We start from the raw sequence: 8803 nt of genomic DNA, 5'->3' as shown, positions 1-8803 counted from the left end.
GCTGGAGTGCAATGGCGCGATCTCGGCTCACCGCAACCTCCGCCTCCTGGGTTCAGGCAATTCTCCTGCCCCAACCTCCTGAGTAGCTGGGATTACAGGCACGCGCCACCATGCCCAGCTCATTTTTTGTGGTTTTAGTAGAGACGGGGTTTCACCATGTTGACCAGGATGGTCTCGATCTGTTGATCTCGTGATCCACCCGCCTCGGCCTCCCAAAGTGCTGGGATTACAGGCGTGAGCCACTGCGCCCGGCCCCACTCTGCTTTCTTAGCGGCATTAGATGGCTAGTTGATGCATCCATATAAAGTCCTGGCCCCTCACTCCAGCTTGAAACAACTCTAGAGAGAAATCTGTTTCAGAGCTGCTCATGAGGTCAGTTAGGCTTTGAGACCGCACTGTAGCCCAATCTCTCCCTCCGCCTCCTTCCCGTCTCCTACAGTCCTGGGAGCACTCCCTAATAAACTTTGCATGCTAATCTCCATCTCAGAACCTGCTTCCTGGGAACCCAATCTCATATCTTCCACATAACAGCAAGAGTAAGCCTTTTAAAACAGAAGTCAAGCCATGTTACTTCTCTACGTGAAACCCTCAACTATTCCTGTGTTACCAAGAGTATCAGTTCTCATAATGACCTCCAACCCAATGATCTGACCCCTACCACTCTCCCCTTTGCTCCCTCGACTCTAGACACAATGACCTTCATGTATTTCTAGAACATGCTAATCCCACTCTACAAGTGATTATCATGTTTCTGCTCAAATATCACATTAACAGTGAAACATCACTTACCACCTTATATAAAATTGCAACCCCACACCTGCCCCCTTACCAGCACTCTCTATCCCTATTAGCCCATGTTATTTTTCTCCAGAGCATTTGCCAACCTCTGATGCTTGTTTTTTCTGATTTCCTTCATTGGATTTTAAACACCATGAGGGCAAGGATTTTGCTTTGATTACTGCTATTTCTGTAAAACCTAGAATAGGATGTGGCATGTATAGGCACTCAATAAATACTTGTTCAATAAACTTCTTGACTGAAAGTGAACTCTTTATTTCTTAAACTTATTTTTTTCCTAATGAAAAGGATAACGTCGGTAAACTTTGAATTGACTGTTCAGAAGAAAATGGAATCAACCTAATCTCCTCAAATTTCCTAGTTCAACTGGAATAGGAAATCACTGACATTCACAGCCCTTACAAAGAGTCAAACATATAGGAGCTAAAGAAAGTAGCAGGACATGAGTAACTGCAGTCAGATCCCGTCTTATAAATTGTACCCACAAGTGCATGCAAGAAGAGACCACAGGATTCATAGAGCTGTGGAATGTCCAGTTGCTTAGGTAAGAAGCGGACAAAATAGGTTCTGGTCTCCTGATTTTCCACCAAATACCTGTTAGGTCTTGGGTGAGTCATTTCTTTTCTCAGGGACAATTTGTTCACAAAATGAGGTTCTAGATCAGCATTACCCAATGTGCCTGTCATAGAATATTACCCTTGCAAGACAAATGGTGAGCTAGGGTTTTTGTGGTCAAATAAATTTAGGAATTGGTATATTCCCTATCCTATATTTGGAGGACTCTCATGGTCAAACAGCCTTTTAAGCTGTGTTTAGCCCGTGGTTTCCCACATTCATTTGGCCACAGAACCCTTTCCTTTCGTAATGCACACTGATACCCCACTCAGTGTGACCGAAGTGCTGAACTGCACAGTCCACAGAGCCTTCGTTTAGCCGTAATATTTGATGAATATATGAAAAGAAGACAGTTTGGGGGAAAAAAGAGAGTTTTCACAAAGTTACTAAATAAAATGCTATTTGTGATCTTTACTGGGAAGACAGCAGAGTAAGCTACATGAAGATCAGGAGATGTTCTCTGAGTTAGAAAGCAGGGAAGGAAGGTGATATATACATATCAGGCCAATCAAGTATAAATTCAGTTGTGCTAACATAATGTTAGCACATAACATTAGCTAACATAATGTTCACAAGCAACATATTCAGTGGCACAGGAATAGGAATTGAGTAAATGAATGATAGATTGAATGAAAGACCTTAAAATATATTCAAAGAAGTCCTAATAAGGTATGTAGCATATAGCTAGGAATACTATTTTTTAAAAAAATGCTCAGAAATTCCATAGTGAATCATTTTACATATGTCATAAAGGAAACAAATTCTAACACATGATACACTTCATAAAATCTTGTCTCTAAGCAGATAGAGTAATGCCCACATCTTTGAGGTAACAGTATATTCCATAAAGGAACAAAACAATGTAATATTTATTTATAATATGATGCTGGTATAATCTGATTTTTGTTTAAAATCAAAGAGGAAGCAATAGCATCCTACTTCATGTTTCTGATATATTTATATATAAAAAATGCTTTCCAAAGCTTTTATCATATTCTACAGGAAAAAAAAAACTTCATTTGTATAACTCAGTTTTGACCAAGTTAAAAACTGTTAGAAAGTATTATTAAAATGGCTTAAACATAAAAGGTTTGAGTTCCTCTTCAAAGAACCAATATGTCAGTATGTTCAGCTTTCCTGTTATTTGTTCTCCATTTGAAAGTTTAACTTTCTCATTCTTTATGCCTCCTTGCCCCTAGTTTCCAAAAACAAACCCCTCCTACTATCACCTGCTCTGTCCTTAGTCATCCCACCAAAACTACTCACCCCACCACTTCTACCCCTACCCTTGCCCTCTTTAAAATAGCTAATTGGAATTAGCTTAGATTATGCAGTCCTACCCCAGCCAACAAGGGAAAGACACAGCAGTAGAGACTAGCTGCATTAGGGATAAGAGCCCCTTTCCCCCCCTTGTTTGGTGTGCTCTCACCATTGCTCCATCTGTGTGATGAGCCCTTCTATAGAAGTAAATTGCCTTGCTGAGAAAGCTTTTGCCTGACTGCTATTTTCACTTTGTCGTGCCAAGCATTTTATTTCCAACAGTACTTCATTTCTTTTCATTTGTACTTTATAGAAATACATGACTCAGCAGAATTAGTGAATGCAGATTTGAGAAAGCCAGAGTTTGTCAGTTTTGTCTTGAGCTACCTAACCTCGATTAGAAGAATCACATAGAGAGGAATACAGGAGCAGAGCCAACAAATTGTGCGTGTGATACAGTACGAGAGCCTGGGCTTTAGATTAGAGAGCACCAACATGACATCACATCACCCTCTGCATTTACTAGCTGTGCGACCCAAGGCAAGTTAGTAATCCCTCTGAGCTTCATTTATTTATGACCATGGATTATATCACACAAACTGAAATGCTCTCCTAAAAAGGAGAGCAGTATAAATTATTGCCCTGAGATAGAACCATTTTGAGCAACCAAGACATAGTTAGCCTACTTATTTGCAATATTTAGATAATATCTCACCCCATGATGGTTAAAATGGCATGACATAATATGTTATATTAGAAGTTTGACACATATATGTGTTCAATCACATTTATTCCCCCCCCCCTTCTCATACATAGAAATTGGGTATTGGTAAAAGGTTGGGACAAGATGAGGAACTTACTGTGTTATCTTTTTTAAATGGAGTAAGTTTAAGTAAGACATGCTACTCCCTCTCCTTTGAATGCTCTCCCACAACACTCTCCCTAGTTAATGTCCGTTTGCCCTGCTGAGCTCTAAGAAGCTGAGAGATTCCATGGTGAATATTTTAATTTACATCATGAGGGTAACATAATTTCTGACAGACAACATATTTTATAAAATCATTACCTAAAGAGGGCTTCCCTGGCTTCATGGATTAAGTACAACCTCCTGTTGTATCCTCTCTTAACACTTGTACTTCTACATGGTATTTGCTGCATTCAATTACATGAGTACACAGTGAATTGTTTAGTATCTGTTTCCCCAATTGGAACATAAGTGCCAGGGTGAGGGGAAATGTATCTGTTTTCTTTCCTCCTGTACCCCCAGCACCTAATATAGTGCCTGTCACATAGGAGGTCAATATTTGCTTATTAAATAAATGAATGATTGCATGCTTTATGTTAGATGTATGCAGGATTCAGAGAGGACAGGAGGGATTGCTGTTTCAAGGATTTCAGTGTCCGGGTCTATAGAGAAATGAGAGTGATTTAAACACTATATGAATTTTGTCACTTTGAAAACACAGCACATATAAAAATAGCAACCCAACCTGAATGCCAAAGCTTTGGATGTTTCAGGAATCTGTGAAGGAAGCCAGCATCAGAAGGGTGTGTGAGAGGCCAGGGTACATAAAGAAAGATGAGAAAAGCATCTCTGATCTAGATCACTCCTCCTACTGATGGCAACCATAGACTGTCACCGTGGCTACCTCAAACATTTAACCCATTCTAACCAAGAGCAGATTTCATCCCACACATAGATACCATTTAATGAGTTTAATATATTATCTTTTATATCTCTCACAAGCCAGCAAGAAAGTTATCATGTCCACTAGACAAGGAAGAAAAATGAAACTCAAGGAGATTAAATAACTTGCTCAACCAGCACCTGACACAATGGGATTTGAATTCAGGTCCACCTGGCTAGAACCCAGGTTCATGCTGCATCTCGTTTGCTCCCTGCTTCTGCCAGGCTTACCTTAGAGATACACATTTATAGAACAGTGATAAGAAAGGTGGAAATACGGAATACATAACAACACAGTGTCCAGCCAGGATCTTTTCCCCAATATGGTTCCTACCCAGAAGAATTGTACTCTGAGGAATACTTTCCTCAAGCTTCTAGTAATCATTCTCAAAATGTGGCTGTATACTCTGAGTTTCCCACTGTTCACAGCTGTTATTCTCTTACTATAAAAGCAATGCAGGATTATTTTGGAGTATAAATTTAAAATAGAAATGAGATAAGGAATACCAAAAAATACAATCATATTGTCACTGGCATGAGTGCTAAAGCTACATATTTTTCAATATGGATAGTACAACATAAGCACAGAAACTTATTGTTGAATGACTACATATGGTTACCATAAGTAGTTAGCAAACAATATTTATCTTCCAAAATATCCAAAGTAATATGTGAGCTCTAAGTTGATGTTTTATACCATCTACTTATTAATTCTACTAATGAAAACCATGAAATTTAGAGTCAAAATCAGATTTTAAAACAAAAATCTACTTATTGTTAATGGATAATCCTATATAACTTACTTAAATTCCATGACCTTTAGTTTCTATTTTTATAAAATGGGCATAATAAAGGCATCTGAACCTCATAGGATAGACGCAAAAGTTAAATGAGACGACATATAAGAGCCCTGGTGTATGGCCTGGCACATAGTAGGTACTCAATAAATATTCCTTTCTCTCTTTCTTTTTAGGATAGAGCAAATGTATGAGGCTGAACAAAATTTCTCATTGATATGGGTATCAGAATATTACCATGTTTACTTACACTGTTTCCTCCTTTTTCTCCCCTTAATATTTTTACTCCAAAATAAAACAGAAAGGCAGGTTCTAAGAATCTTGACCCTTGTCTACCATCATCCAAAAGACTTTTACAAACCCTGTGAGGCTTGTCCACAATAGCTGAAAATCTTACTCATCAGAAGTTACATGACAATCAGTGCAAGTTAATAGATCTAAACATCTGCTTCATATCCTCTGGAACCAATCACCATTTAGACTAAAGTATTGTTTTGAATGAAGATACATATATATTTGTAAAAGATTAATTTTGTGGGTGAAGACTTGTAGGTGGATCAAATTACACTGGGATGGTCTATTCTCTTGATTTTATGTTTGACACTTAGTAATTTTTGTCCTGTGCAAAACAACCCAGCTGATGGCCACGGTTTGCCAATGTGTTTCCACAGACTGGGAGGTGTGCTGGGGACCAACACCACACAATCACCCATGAAGACAAGAATTAATGATGCCTGTTTGGATCGCCAGTGCACCCCTGGTGCTTAACATTTGGTAGATGCTCAATATATATTTGTTGAATGAATGAACGGTTTTGAGCCTACCATAGAAAAAATAAGACAGTGCTGAATGTCAAGTATAAAGAAACAGAAGATAAAGGACAAAGCACTTTTTAGTTTGTGGTAAGTTTGTGGTAAGTCAGTAGCTGCAAACATAATATAATCCCCTCACTGGCACTTCTCTGGCTAACCACACTAGATAATAGAAAGCTTTCTGTACTATTTCAAAGGTGAGATGTTAAAAAGCAACATGGAAAATATGAGGAAGACATTTTTTTCAATATTCTTCTCATGGAATGTAATAAAGCAATAACATAGGATGTAAGAAGAAAAAAATTTCAAGTTGAAAAAATAATACATTATATAAAGGTATTTTGTATATCATCAAAGAGAAACTGAAAGAGCAACCATCTTACCAAAGAAAAAGCCACTTTACGTACTTATCAAGCTTGCCCACAAATTAAAATGACACTACCAAACACTTATTAACAAAGAATGGCTCCTTCATTTCCATAAAGAAAACAGATTATCTAACACTTAGAGATTTTGCAAGAATTAAATAAAATTATACATGAGATGTCTCCAACATGACGCCCACCATGTGGTAAGCTTTCAAAAGAGATTAGTTATTATTGTTGTAGCAGCATATTATAATCCTGAGTTTCCTAAGGTAACTGGAAATCTAATATTAAGTTTGTATGTAAAACCAATGCATGCCAGTGACATCATCATTTTGAAATTTCATAAAAATGATTACTGAATGTACTCCAAAGTGCTTTTCTTTAAAATCAGCTTTTTTATTTCCTTTTTTCTCTGATCAACTTTTATCATTTTCTCTTGCCTTTACATTTATGCCCTTACATCTCTCCACATAATGAAGCTCTATTCTCAGTTATGATTTTATTAACTGATAAGTCCACATGGAAAGCATACCTATTCCCTTCAAATCCGCCTGTTCTAATTGCCACCAAATTCTAAAAACATAAATACTTTTTGAGAAGTCTTTGTTTTTGGACATCACAGTACTGTTTTATTTAAAAACCTATCTGTGGTATCCCTCATGAAAACATTTTAAGAACCGTTTCTCAGTGTTTTGAAAGCACACATTGACATTAATAAATCTGGTTACCTGAAAAGGTCTAGAGACGCTGAGCAGGCTGGTAATCTGTAAGCCTTAGATTCCAATATGCTGCCCATACTCTGTAATGCACAGCTATCTATATATATAAATATTTTTTCCAAATCAACATGTGATTGTGTAGGAGATGGGTGAGCCTTCAAACTATGCGAAAATAGCTTCGAGATATTCTAATGACATTCTATTGAGTAGCCTGTAGGCATAAAGGAATTTGAGACACCAAAAAAATCATTGTTTCAGTGCATAGTTATTAAAATGTTTTGCTGTGAAGACACAAAGCCTTCTTTCTTTTTGGAGATATTTACTAAGGTCCATAATGTATTATTTCAGTTTTCTCAATAAGGTTACCAGTAAAAATGCAGTAAATTTTTCTTCAAGATTTCAAATTGAATTTATTTTTTAAATAATAATATTTCCTGTCAAAGCTGACAAGGAAAATATGCAACAAATTCCTTTCCAAAACAACTTTTTTAAGTAAAGAATAGATAATCATTAAGTACATTTAACATTTTCAATGAAAATGTATCTGAGATTTTATAACAGAAGAATAAATATGGATTTTTGCTAAGTCATTAGTTTTTAAATAAATCTTTGGGTTTTCTAGGCTTCTAAGCATGAGCTTAGCAGCCAAACTGCTTGAGCTTCTTCCCAGCTTTCCTACTTAACAGCAGTGAGACCTTAGACAGATTTCTTACTCTCTCACTGCCTTGATTTTCTCATCTGTAAAATAGGGATAATAAGAGTAGCTATCTCATAGGGTTGTGGTTACATGAGTTACATAAGCCTTTGGAACAGTACTTGGTACATAGTAGGCATACAATAAATATTAACTCCTATTATTAGCTATTATTAGCAATAGAATTGCCATACAAGTTTTAAACAATTTCTTCATTATTTTACATCCACCTTCCTCTACCCATTCCCACATCCTCTTTCAACACTCTAAAGATAATCAATGAATGACCTCTTACTACTCAAATAATTGACTTTTTTTCCCTGAATTTCTGTTTTATAGATATCATTCGTCTCTTCCATCTTCAAGAAAGTCTTTCTCCTGGTCCTCCCTGACACCATCCTGCCCTGGTTCTGCTCCAGCAACTTCCCTGCTTCTCCTCCTCCTTCAAGAGAAAGACCCAGCCAAGCACAGTGGCCCACTCCTGTAATCCCAACACTTTTGGAGGTTGAGTCAGGAGGATCACTTGAGGCCAGAAGTTTGAGACCAGCCTGGGCAACAGAGTGAAACCCCATCTCCACTACTTAAAATTAAAAAATTAGTCAGGCATGATGTGCACATTAGTCTTAGCTATTTGGGAGGTGGAGGTGGAGGAGCTCTTGAGCCCAGAAGTCCAAGGCTTCAGTGAGTTCTGATCATATCACTTCACTCCAGCCTGGGTGAAATTTTGAGATCTTGTCTCTAACAAAAGAAAGACAAAGAAAGAAAGAAGAAAGAAAGAAGGAAAGAAAGAAAGAAGAAAGAAAGACAGAAAGACAGAAAGACAGAAAGAAGAAGAAAGAAAGAAAGAAAGAAAGAAAGAAAGAAAGAAAGAAAGAAAGAAAGAAAGAAAGAAAGAAAGAAAGAGAAAGAAAGAGAGAGAGAAAGGAAGGAAGGAAGGCAGGCAGGCAGGCAGACAGAAAGAAGAAGGGAGGGAGGGAGGAAGGGGAGAGAGAGAGAAAGAAAGAAAGAAAAGAAAAAGAAAGAAAGAAAGGAAGGAAGGAGGGAAGGAAGGAA

General features: G+C 37.4%; 1 protein-coding gene across 9 annotated transcripts in view; it reads right to left on the bottom strand.

Moving 5' to 3' along the window:
- The window catches only part of LOC108314151 (muscular LMNA interacting protein), a 269710-nt gene that overhangs the window by 164066 nt on the left and 96841 nt on the right, over positions 1-8803 (bottom strand). Inside the window, exon 1 of one of the 9 annotated variants that reach the window (XM_037743615.1) lies at positions 7066-7138. The exons of the other annotated variants lie outside the window; for them this stretch is intronic. The gene's annotated coding sequence lies outside the window, so the exon portion shown is untranslated. Of the gene's footprint in view, positions 1-7065; positions 7139-8803 lie in introns of those variants that run through there. 9 annotated transcript variants of the gene reach the window in all.

The sequence above is a fragment of the Cebus imitator genome, unplaced genomic scaffold, assembly GCF_001604975.1.
Source record: "Cebus imitator isolate Cc_AM_T3 unplaced genomic scaffold, Cebus_imitator-1.0 Scaffold148, whole genome shotgun sequence".
NCBI lineage: Eukaryota > Metazoa > Chordata > Mammalia > Primates > Cebidae > Cebus > Cebus imitator.
This window is presented reverse-complemented; position numbering and strand designations above follow the sequence as displayed.